Source organism: Dama dama, chromosome 30 (genome assembly GCF_033118175.1).
Source record: "Dama dama isolate Ldn47 chromosome 30, ASM3311817v1, whole genome shotgun sequence".
In the NCBI taxonomy this organism is placed as follows: Eukaryota; Metazoa; Chordata; class Mammalia; order Artiodactyla; family Cervidae; genus Dama; species Dama dama.
In genome coordinates, this window is record NC_083710.1 from 37,231,171 (window position 1) to 37,243,801 (window position 12,631).

The following is a 12,631-nucleotide window of genomic DNA, read 5'->3' on the forward strand; positions in this document are numbered from 1 at the left end:
AGGTTTCTGTGTGGGTGAGAACCCAGGAGCGTGGCCACTGGCTTGTAGGGGAGGAGCGCACCCAGTGTTGCAAGAACCTGCAGGTCCGTCTTCCAGAGAGGCTGTACTGCATCTTCATTCCCACCAGCAAGGATTTCTGCATTCTGCATGTGGGAATCTGCATTCCCACCAGCAATGCTTGAGGCTTCCTGCCGCTTCACACCCTGCCCAGTACCTGGCGTTGTCAGTGATCCGGACACTGGCCTTCCTGTAGGTGTGTAGCCAGTGGTTTTTGCTTTTCTCCCCCTTGTGCAGAAGGTCAGCTTTGGAATACTGGACGTTTTCCAGCTGGCATCCCAAGTGAGACGAAATGCCTCCTGTCCCCTGCAAGTGCTCTGCACAGCAGTTGCAGACTGTTACTGACATTGGTCCGCTTTCGTTCCCCAGGTTTGAGCTATGTCGTTGGCTTTTCTGTGTAGTAACCCAGTTGGCATTAGCATATCTTGCTTAAATATCTACATTCTAAATAAAATGTAAAACCTATTTTTAGAAACATGTCCCTTTACCTATATGGAAGGGGCTTCCCAGGTGGCGCTAGTGGTAAAGAACCTGCCTGCCAAGGCAGGAGACATGAGAGACATATTTGATCCCTGGGTCGGTGAGATCCCTTGGAGGACGGCAAGGCAACCCACTCCAATATTCTTGTCTGGAGAATCCATGGACAGAGGAGTCTGGTGGACTAGAGTCCATAGGGCCACAAAGAGTTGGACATGACTGAAGCAACTTAGCACACGTGCACATGTATGGGAAAAGAATCTAAAAATAAGTGGATATATGTGTATGTATAACTGAGTCACTTTGCTGTACGGCAGACACTAACAACATTGTAAGTCAACTGTACTCCAATAAAAATTAAAAACAAAACCAAAAGGTCACTATAAGCTTTAAGAACCTATACTAGAAAAAAGCCTGTAATTTAGAATGACTGATTATCTCAAAAAAAACGTATATACTTTTTGCTGGCCATCTTATAAAATAAAAACATGAATTTCTGCCATTTTTATAAATAATGTTAATGCTCCTCATCACTGAACAAGTAGAATATCCTTTTGCACTGCAACTTCTGTAAAATAGTGGAATGTGTAGCTAAAAGCCACTTTCAGAATCTAGTTTGTTGACTCCTAAAGCCTTGGCTTTGAGCTCCTGATTCAGCAAGTGTGGGTTGGGACTGTGGAGTTAAAAACATTTATATAGCAATAAAGCATTTTAAAATGCTTTGGAGATTCTGATGCAAAATGGTAGGAGAATCCCACTTGGAGGAGCACTGCCCTAAATCACCTACCCTGATCCTCAAGCAGTCTCTCTCATTACTGAAAGAAAAACTGAACTGCTCTTATACAAAGAGCAGTAGATTGGGGACCGTCTTACTTCTGAAACTTCCGTGTGTGTGGCTGCATGGGCGAGAGTGAGGCCTTTGTTCTGAGCCGCTGAGAGTTTGGGCACCTTATTACTGTAGATGACCTGGCCCTTCAGGAACAGTGAGACCACGGGCACACCAAAGAAGAGAGCGAATCTGATTGCATCTGAAGACCGCTTCCTCACCGTCCCCAGATGGCCTTTTACTTACGATGCTTGCAATCATGTCCAGTAACAGTTCAGGCAGTGCTGTTGGCTGGAGCTATTTTGTCTCCACCTCAGACAGTCGCCTGACCTTTGCCCCTTGGCACTGATGCTTTGAACCAGAGCAGGTGTGAAGTACCACTCTGCCCTTGTCCAACTGTTCCTCCAGGTGTAGTTCCGCTCACTCCTCCATCAGCTGTACCTCCTGTAAAGTAGGCACGAGGTGAGATTCAGATTAAGCATTTTAGGAAGGGTGCTGTGCACTGCATATTGAATCCCTCTGGAGGGTATAGCATCAGACTGTCAGCCGTGCTGATGCTGGATTTGGTCTCTTGGTTGATCTCGCCAAATAAAGGTGCATTTTTCCCCTCTGGATTTAGCAGGTGCTCTGCAGGATATGGATATCCCATTCTCTAACAACTTATCCGTTAATATTTGCCTGAATCAGTTATTTCATTGCATGATCACAAAACAGTGATTTTTATTTTTTAAATTTAATTTTTACCCAAATTTTTAATTTTTATTTTTATTTTTATTTTTACTCAAATAGTTCAAAATGTGTGTATTTGTGTGTAAATATATATATACATCTTAGGTGTGGTTAATATATGATTGCATTGGACTTGCCACATCATACATGCTCGGTAGTCGTATGTTCTCGCTGTCTGGGGCAACAAAAACCTAACCAGTGGCGTCTTGCTCACCCACATCTGTTCCTCTGTTTACTTTCCCAAAGCTTCACAGATTAAATTGGTCGCTTTCCTGCCCTCTGTTGGTAAATAATTACCCAACTGCAAGCTAGTACACAAGACAGTTCCTGCAGATACGTGTAAATCCTGGAGCCTTCAGTTTGTGCAATCATGCCGTCTTTAGAAATTATCAGACATCGGGCAGAAACTGATGTGCAATCTTGGCATCTGAGGGGAAAGGAGAACTGGGGCAGAGCCATAGCAGGTGAAGCCAGGGGTTCATGCAGGGTCTTAGGCTAGCAGGAGCCAGAGAGAGGGAGAGCTTCTGAGCAGTGGGTAGATGGAGAGAGAACTTCAGGGAGTCTGGGAACAGGGGCTGATGGGCAGGGAGGCTGGCCTGCCTTCCCTCCACTCCTGCCCGTGTGAGGTCTGTGAGAGGTGAGTCAGGCACACTGCTTGTCACCAGCTGTTCACATACACCTCAGTCTTGTTCTGTGCGTCCCTTCCATCCCCCTTGTATCCCATTCCCTGAAAAAACACCACTTAACGTAACTAACATAAGCCTCCTTAAAGTACAGGCAGAAATCAGACTTCAGTGGTTTTACGATTGAAGGGAGATGCATAAGTAGAGACCACGGAGGCAGATTGCACTTATGACTAGGAAGGAAACAAAATTCTTGTCTATATAACTTCCCCATTAGAAGGATGGACATATATTAAAGATCGTTGTTTTTTAAAACCCAAGCACACAGAGCCTGTGGGATGGAACAGGAAGGGAAGAGCAGTTCCTAGTGCCCTTGGTCCCGGACCACAAGCCTCTCAACGACTGGGCGTCTTCCTCTTTTTATCCGCAGCTCAGGGCACATGGCCAGGAGCCCAGCAGTTGGACAGTAGAGCTTTATTGATTGGGTGGGTGGATAGAGATATAGCCCCAGCCTTTTTAGGGTCATTTCTTTCTAGTTTCAAATGGCATTAAAAGGAATTAAACAGAATCATGTTCAAATATTGATGTATACCAAGAACAATACTTTTAATTTTCAAATAGGCTGTCATTTCCCCCATTTGCTAGGATGACTATTTCTTAATATGCTTTCTCTTCCCTTCCTCATAATTCTAGCAGAGTATTTAATCTAAATATTTTAGTATCTTACAGAGCTTGGCAGTGAGAGGATTTTAAAATTTGAATGTTGATACCAGCTAATGAGAATACAGGATCCTAGCAGGGATGTTTCAGCTGGGCTCCAAGCCCTTATGCCATGTGGCAGCTTCCACTTGGAGGCCTTGGAAGTATGCTCCAAGGGCAACCTCCTGGCAGCCACCTGGCAGCCTCGGGGCCAGGGCCACTGCTCCAGGAGGCAGGCCAGGTGGCTCTTGGCCAAATGGCTTCTGAAAATGAGCAACATTAATAAATGTTTAATGCTCCTCCTTTGCAGTTGCTACAAAGCACCATCCTCTGCATGAAGACCCTGTGTTTGGTGCTGTTTTCCTTGGTTGTCACCTGGAGTACTTTAATCCAATTTTCTATTCTGCATGGTCATCATGTCCACTTACCCTCCCCCCAGTGCCTCCTTCAAAGAATTTGCAAATTATTGGGGATGTTGAACTAATACACTTTATAGCAGTTGCTCTCACAGGACTATATTTTAAAGGGTAGAATAGGGAAAGCAGAAAGCTGCAGTCTTCAGTGAAGACAAACAGTAGACGAATGAATTTTCAGCTCTTTATATCTGCCGGATCACCTCCTGATGGTGTGCCTTCCAGGTGTACTTTATTTGGACAGCTTTCTGATTCCTCCCTGCCTGCACTTGAGTGACATTTGCATCAAATACTTAGCCAAGTGGCCGATTCCTTACATGACAAATCCATGCTGTCATTCAAGAAATACTTTGTGCGTGACCTACGAGTCAAACACTGTTCAAGGCACTAAAAAAACAAAAATAAGACAGAGATTTGTGCACTCAAGGGTAGATGGTAGGGGAGAGACAGGCATGTAATCAAGACTGTTGACAGGTAGAATTAGAGTTGTGTACATTATTCCTCCTATTTGTTACAGGAACAAAGGAGGAGGGAGCCTTAGCTGGTTTTTTGTGGGTCTAGCTGGGGGCCTAGCTGTGTGGGAATCAGGAACGCTCTACAGAAGTGGTTATGGAGTTGAGTTTCAGATGAGGAGTGGAGTCCACCAGTTGGTGGAGAAGAGGCAGGCGGATGAACCAACACAAGGGCTGGCCAAGGGTGATGAGTGCAGGTAACAAGGGCTCTGACACGGAGCCGGGGGGCAGTGGGGCGCCTTGGGGAGGGCAGTGGTGGCCAGAGCAGACAGGCCTTATCCTCTGCTCTGATGGTGGGTGCTATGAATTGGGGGATTTTACACAGGGAGGTGTGAAATCAGCTTATATTTTAGGAAGATGTTGGGAAGGAAGGGTGTGATGGGATGGGTGTCAGACTCCCCTGGTGCCTCCCCCCTTGCCCCTCCCCGACCTGGGAAGTCCAGGATTTCACACTCTCATGGTGAAGGATGGAAGCCAGTGGGTCAGCACCTTTCCTGGGCCCATCCTGGGTGGACAGTCCAGGGAGGCACCCTGCATGGGTCTGGGGCGCAGGGGGCCCCAGGAACTCAGCCTTGTGCTGGCTTTGCTCTGCCTGCCTCCCTCCAGGCTCCCCCATTCTAGTGCATGTGTGCGTGCTAGGTCGCTTCAGTCATGTCCAACTCTCTGTGACCCCATGGACTATAGCCCTCCGTGTTCCTCTGTCCATGGGATTCTGCAGGCAAGAATCCTGGAGTGGGTTGCCATGCCCTCCTCCAGGGGATCGTCATAACCCAGCAATTGAACCCGGGTCTCTTGCGTCTCCTGCCTTGGCAGGTGGATTCCTTACTGCTGAGTCACCAGGGAAATCCCTTCCCTCCACTCTTGTGAGTACCTCCCCAAACCACTTTCTACACCCAGCTGCCCATCACGCCTCTCTCAGGGAGGGGAAGGGAGACCCAGGTTGGGATGGCAGATCCCAACAAAGAAGCCTGTGCAGTATAGTTCAGTGGCGATGATGAAGGACCCACACCAAACATTATCTCCAACAGTCAACCTCCCAGGTTCACAACTCATGGTTAACATGGTCAGGAAACCAAATGAGCGTCAGATAGTCAAATACCTGATTATTTTGTAAATGAGAATAGGATTCTAGCATCTGGCATTCACTCTGGAGATTCTGTCTATAATCAGCCTGCTGTGGGGACTTGACATTGTGTGTGTGAGAGGAGAAGCTTACTCCTGTAATGGAGAGTCGGTCACCAAAGAGCAGTCCCCAGAAAGCCAGTGACAAGGTTACAAGTGTCGTCTGGGGGCGTGCGGGTTCCAAGAGAAGGCTTTTAACGTCTGGATTCACCCTGGGTGGTGGAGTACAGTATTTTGACAGGGAAAACCTGCTTTTAGCCACCTCAAATATTTATGTCCTTGACTTCTCTCCAGCCCACCTGTAGGGTGGGGGTGCATTCAAAGAGGAGCCTTGACCCACAGAGGAAAGCGGGCCGTGGATAGAGATCACTAAAAACGTGTGCTCACCAGGAGGGAGGAGTCGTGTCGTGTTCAATAAAAGCAGAAGCAAGTTTGTGAAGTAGTCTCCACTAGTTTTTACAGTTACAGAGCTACATCGGAGGGGAAAGGTATATTGGGTATTTCACATCAATGAAATTCAATTTCCAAGCATGTGAAGTCTGTTTTCCTAGTGGGAGATGAGGCCGTAACTAGGGGGTGGTTCTGCTTTGCTCAGGACTGAAGGGGGCACTGAATTTGCCTCCATAGACCTGGGGACCCAGGGACCTTGCTGGCAACCCAGGGTTCTCTCTCCTGGTAGTGGCTTTAGACAAGGGCGCAATTTATCTAACTTGTATTCCTGCATTCTCTGAAGCAAGCACACACACACACCATGTTGATCACTAAAAAAATTTTGAGAACTTTTAGGGCCACCTTCCTATAATTCTCCAACCTTCCCTGGAGCCTCCTTCCTCCAGGTGATGGCTTGGCTTCTGTGTGTTCTGTGAGAACACACGCCATCCAAAAGGGGTTCCCCCGCCATAGCCTCCCCATTGCCACCTCCAATGGCCCATTCTCTTTGCCCCCTCATCTGTCTTCTTGGGACCTTGGATGTGATTGGTCTTCCTTCCTGCATGGAACTTCTCCTGCCATCGGCTCCCCTCGGCTCCGTGGCCCCGTGTGTGGGGGTGGCCTTGCTGCCTTGCCCCAGCAGGTGTGTGCAGCCCTGGCTCCCCTGTCCCTGGCTTCTAGTTTAGAGCCTAACATACGTTTCCTGGCACCAAATAGGTGGGCAATTATCTGGAATTTGCATTTAATTTGGGGTAGGCCATTGGTGTTCCATAGTGTAACTGAAAGTGGGATCCACTGCTCGCTGCTCAAAAGCCAAGAGAGAGGCCAGTTTAGTGGAAAGGAAAGTTTGCTTTATTTTGGATGTTGGCAACCCAGGAAGTGGGCGGGGCAGACGCCTGTCTGTCCAAAGGCTGACTCCCTCCCCTGATAGTCAGGGGGCAAGACCTTTTATAGGCTGCGGGAGGGGGCTACATGCAGAAATAGCACAGGCAGCTCTGACAGTCATCTTGAAATTGATCATGGGTGGTCTGACCAGTGTCATCTTGATTGTTTTAAATATAATCTTCAGTTCCAGGTCGGTTTTTTCCAATTTCCTTGGAGCTAGTTCTCAGAATTGTAGCAGCTTATGTCATGACTACGGTGTGGTCATCATGTAGCTAACGTCTTCCACCTGGTGGGGATCTCAGTCTCTATAAGAGAGCTCACAGGACATGGCTCAGAATAGTATCTATAGCCCTTGAGGAGGAACTAAAGATCCCTGAGCAGAGAAGTCTGGCAGGCTACAGTCCATGGAGTCACAAGAGTCAGTCACGACTTAGCGAATAAACCACCACCACCACAGCTGACTCGAAGGACATGAGTTTGAGCTAGCTCTGGGAGTTGGTGATGGACAGGGAAGCCTGGCGTGCTGCAATCCATGGGGTCACATAGAGTTGGACACAGCTGAGTGACTGAACTGAACTGACCACCATCACTGACTAAACTATTATTACTTAGTCTTATTGGACTGTTTTCCCTTGATTCTGCATTTTCTTACTTCTCTGATTAAACTTATTCTTTGGCTGATGTTTTTTCACAAATGAAAGGCAGGCAGAGGATGTGGGAGCAAGGACCACAGGATCCTGCTCCATCTCAGTAGGGTGGAGAGTTCCCAAGCCTGGGAGCATTCAGAAAGAACCACAGTTGTCCATGTTGGACCTTGATATAGTGAAATTTGGGCCATCCATGTTAGTACCCCGACTGGCATGTCTACTGAACTAAGGTTTTGCTACCTATCAGATAACGGGATACATCGAAGTCTCTAAATGCTTTTGTTTTTAAAGAAAGCAACACACATATGAGCTAAGACTCAGATAAGAGCAAAAGGAACAGAATGTCAAAAGAAATAGAGAGCAATCACAGAGCCCAGAACACCACTGATGAATTATTGACAAGAGAACATCAGAAGAGAGTGCATCAGGAAAGCCAAGAGCTGTTTCCTAGATGAAAGCGATCAAGCAGGCAAACTTCCAGAATAACTACTTGGTAGATGAAGAACTAAAACAAAATGAGAGGAGGGATGTGGCCACACCCTCATCTCCTCCCTGGACAGCCACTCAATCCCGAGCGAGTCTCCCCGTGGCCACTCTGGTTCTCTGCCCCGACACCTCTACAACAGCCACACTGCCCTTCTTGAGGTGTGCACGAGATTCTGTCCAGCCATGCAGAGACTCCTCCGGCATCCTCCCATTGCCCTCAGCAGCCATCCAGTCTTCCAGTGATGCCCAACAGGGCCTTCATCTGTGCCTGTCTCTGGCCTCCTTTCTCATCACCTGCCTGACTTTCCTTCCTGCCCTCTTTTTGTTCTTTAACTTGCCATGCTTTTTCTGGCTTTGGAGCCTTGGCAGTGCTGGCCCTAGGCCTTCGCAGGCCTGCCTCCCATGAAACCCGAGCTCCTCTGAGCACTGTGTACCAGGCAGCCACTCTTCTGTCCCCATTACATGTCCCCCCTTTGTCCTCTTCATGCCACTGTCTACAGTCAATTTGTTTACTTTGTCTATGGTTACCCCGCTGGGATGGAAGCTCTATTGTCATTTTCACAGCTGTATCACCAGCACCTAAACCAACAACTAGGCACAGTGATTTTATACCTAAAATGTGATATCTCCCTGCCAGACTCCTTAGGAATTGGATCTGTAAACTCAAAACACAGTAGTTGTTGAAGGGAGGGATGGATAAGTATAAGGGAGTTTGAAAAGATTATAAAATACAATAAATGCTAATAAATGGAAAAAAATTTAACTGGATAAAATGGGAAACTTGAATAGGTCAATAATTAAAAATTATCAAAATTTTTGTTAAAAGATTTATTTTTCCCAAATTCCAGAATAGAAAACAGTAGACCAACCTCAGCTTCAAACACGGGTGAAAATCCTACATATAATACTAGCAAATTAAATGGAACAGCACATTTAAGGAATCATTTATTATGATCATGTAAAATTGACTATAGGAATATAAGAATAACTACACTAATATTAATATATTAATAAATCAAATGAATAACTCAAAAAGGAAAAGTTCATCTCATTAGAGGCTGAAGAGACTTGTGAAATTCAAGGCTTTTGCCCTACTGAGATAAGAAAAAGCCTTAAAACACTAGAGATTTGAAAGTGCACATTTGTACAGAATATGTAGCTTCATTAAACAGCAGCTGACTTCAATGTGAAACCTTAGAAGTATTTCCATCAATACTGGGGGTGAACCAAGGATGTCTGATATGGCTATCATTGCTTACCATTTCCTGGAATCTCTGGGCCGTGCACTTAGATCAAGTGGAAATAAGATATATAATTACTTAAAAGGAGCGGAAAGTCACAGACAGTATTGTTGACTACCTATGAAAACCCCAGACAATCAATTAAAGAAGCATTTCCTGATGAAGCATCAGTAAAGTGGCTGGATGCAAGATTACTAACAATTGAGAGCTTGCTTCTGCACCAGCCAGCTGCTGCATTCTTTATCTGGTCTGAAACAAATTGTTGGTCATAATTCAGAAGTGGGGCCAGAGCCTTCTTCATTAAGAAAATGTTACAGATCAAAGCTATGATTTTTCCAGTAGTCATGTACAGATGTGAGAGTTGGACCATAAAGAAGAACTGATGCTTTCAACTGGTGGTGCTAAAGAAGACTCTTGAGAGTCCCTTGGACAGCAAGGAGATCAAATCAGTCAATCCTAAAGGAAATCAACCCTGAATATTCATTGGAAGGACTGATGCTGAAGCTCCAATACTTTGGCCACCTGATGCAAAGAGCTGACTCATTGAAAAAGACCGTGAAGCTGGGAAAGATCAAAGGCAAAAGGAGAAAGGGGGGGCAGAAGATAAGATGGATAGATAGCATCACCGGCTCAATGGAGATAAGTTTGAGCAGACTCTGGAAGGTAGTGAAGGACAAGGAAGCCTGGTATACTTTGTGTCCATGGGGTCGCAAAGAGTCGGACACGACTTAGTGATTGAATAACAGTTTTCCCACCCATATGATTTTCCCTCTTCCTCATTCTGGGACGTGTACCTCACAACTCCAGCCCACAGGGCAGTTTGCAGGTTGAGGAAGTCACTCTGCTTGAAATTGACCTTAAAGGTAAGAGTCACTTTCTTTTGACCTGAATTTCCTACCGTGTCATGAAAAATTCATGAGGGAGAAGATAGAGCCCATAAACTTTCCCCTCATTCCAGGCAGGCCTCTTGTGCTCCTGAGCACACACCGTTCTTGAATGACAGCACCTTGGCCCCCCTGGCCCACTGGGAATAACATCTCAGCCCCTCAGTGGGGACTAAAATCCCAGCCCCTCGCTGGGGACTGGGCATGTAACCTCTTCCCTGCCAGCAGTCCTCTTGTGTGCCACGAGCCAGAATGGGATGAAAGGAACCTTTGTTCTCATTACGAATCCTTTCTTAGGAAGACAAAATCAAACCCACTGTCAAAACCGTGATACCACTTTTAGTGTTCCAGTGCTTACTTGCTGAAGACGGGGAGGGGAGAGGGGAGGGTGATGGGAAATTGAATTGCGGGGCACAGGAGGGAGGGCACTTTCACAGCACCCCTGGCCTCGCCCCCGCCCCCTTCTGTGGGAGGCCTGGGAACGGAGCTGCGGTGTCCCCGCCTTGGCCTGGAGGACCAGGGCTTTCATTGTGCTAAGCTGGGTTTCCCACTGAGCTGCCAGTCAGACGCAGCAGGACTGGAAGTCCACAACCCCGTTGCCAAGGCCCAGAGAGCATGCAAGGACCATCTCCACAGAGAAACGGCCCTGGGAAAGTGCAGCCCCTCCCCCTCAGCATCACCCATATCATCTGCACCAGCACTTTTAGGGTTAAGGCTCTAAAATGTTTAAAAAAAAAAGATGAAAGTGTTAGTCGCTCAGTCCTGTCCCCCTTTGTGACCCCATGGACTGTAGCCTGCCAGGCTCCCCTGTCCATGGGATTCTCCAGGCAAGAATACTGGAGTGTTGTGCCATTTCCTCCTCCAGGGGATCTTCATGACCCAGGGATCGAACCCAGGTCTCCTGCATTGCGGGCAGATTCTTTACCGGCTAAGCCACCAGGGAAGCCCTTTGAAATGTAGACCCCCATTCAGCTCCTGCAACCTAGGATTAGCTAACACTGCTGGTGCTGCTATCAGGCAGCAGAGAGGAGTGGGGCCAACTGGTCACCCCTTCCTGGAGGAGGACATTGCATTCAGACTCTTGGGCTGTCACTACCAGTGCAAATTCACAGTTCAGAGACACATTCAACTGGGATTCCCCAGGTCAAAAGGCAGCACGATTGGAAACTCAAACTTTAAATTGAATCATAGTCTAGTTAATCTTTTATAATTAATTATTCCATGTACAGCCACCAATCATTTGAGTGTCCTGAGTCCCAAATCTGAGCTAATTGGCATTTGGCAAAGTTGTTATCTGCATTTGATTCCATCTGTGTTGTCTTAACTGGTCTTGGAAATAACAGGGTCCAGGTGTTGTTCAGCTTAGTTTTTTTTTTTTTTTTTGGTCTGTCTATTCCTTAGTTTTTGTTGTTTGTTTGTTTTGGGCATTTTTGTTGTTGTTGTTTGTCTTTGACCATGCCATGTGGTTTGTGGGATCTTAGTTCACCAACCAGGGATTGAACCTGTGCCCCCTGCAGTGGAAGCAGGGAGTCCTAACCACTGGACCATTGGAGAATTTCCTCCTCAGTCTTACTTATACAAATGGCTTAATACTGGTTTTTGATCAGTCTCATCTAATTTTTTAGGAAATGCCTGACTTTAGGATAACCTTAGTTTTACAACAGAGATATAGAGAGAGTCCCAGATGCTTTTCCCTATTTCCCCCATTGCTGGCATCTCACTGCAGTGGGGTTTGCCCCAGGAATCAATATTGGCATGTTACCACTAAACTGCACTCTGTCCTCAGATTTCATCATTTTCTCCCTCAATGTTCTTCTCTGTTCCAGGACCCTATCCTTGGTTCCATTTAGGGGTCGTGTCCCTGTAACCTCCTCTGGTCATCAACAGTTTCTCAGGCTTCCTTCCCCTCATGCTGCCTGCTGACGGGAATCCAAGAGGGCTTCACGGAAGAGGTCCCATCCAGGATCTTCATTTTACAGCATTTTGATGGCAAGCAGATCACTTGCCTCTCAGAGAGTGAAAAGGACCCCAGCACCCTTGACTTGTCCCTGGTCGGCACCACCTCCCATGATAAACCAGGAGATGTCCCCAGTGGTGGCTTAGATCTTTGTCTGCTGCTTCGTCTGCCAGACACCTTTTCTGTGAAGCCTGGTCCCCAGCCGCTGGTCCCCCGTGTGACCCCTTCCACTATGGCATGAGGTCAGGACCTAGCTGTGCCCTCCTTCCCTGGGGACAGCCCACAGGCAGGTCAAAGCCTGCATGGAACAAGGGGCTGGAGCGAGGACCCCTTAGAGGGTGTGGGCACAATGCCTCTCCATCCATCCGGACAGGCCCTGTAAGTCCTCAGCTGTTCTGGAAGGATGGCGGGAAGAAAGGACAGGCTCTGAGGACTCAGCCTTCTGCCGAGGAGACTGAGCAGAGACCTGGGGGTAATGCTTCAGTGATCCATCAAACTGGATTTACAGAGCCCAGGGAGAGTCCATCCTGCAAAGCGGGGCTCCTGGGGGCAGCAGCTGAGGGATGGAGACCTGCAGAGGAAGGGGGGGATTTGGGGTCCCCTGCCCAGGCCCTGTGGGCTCAAGACAGTTTCATCCAGACTGC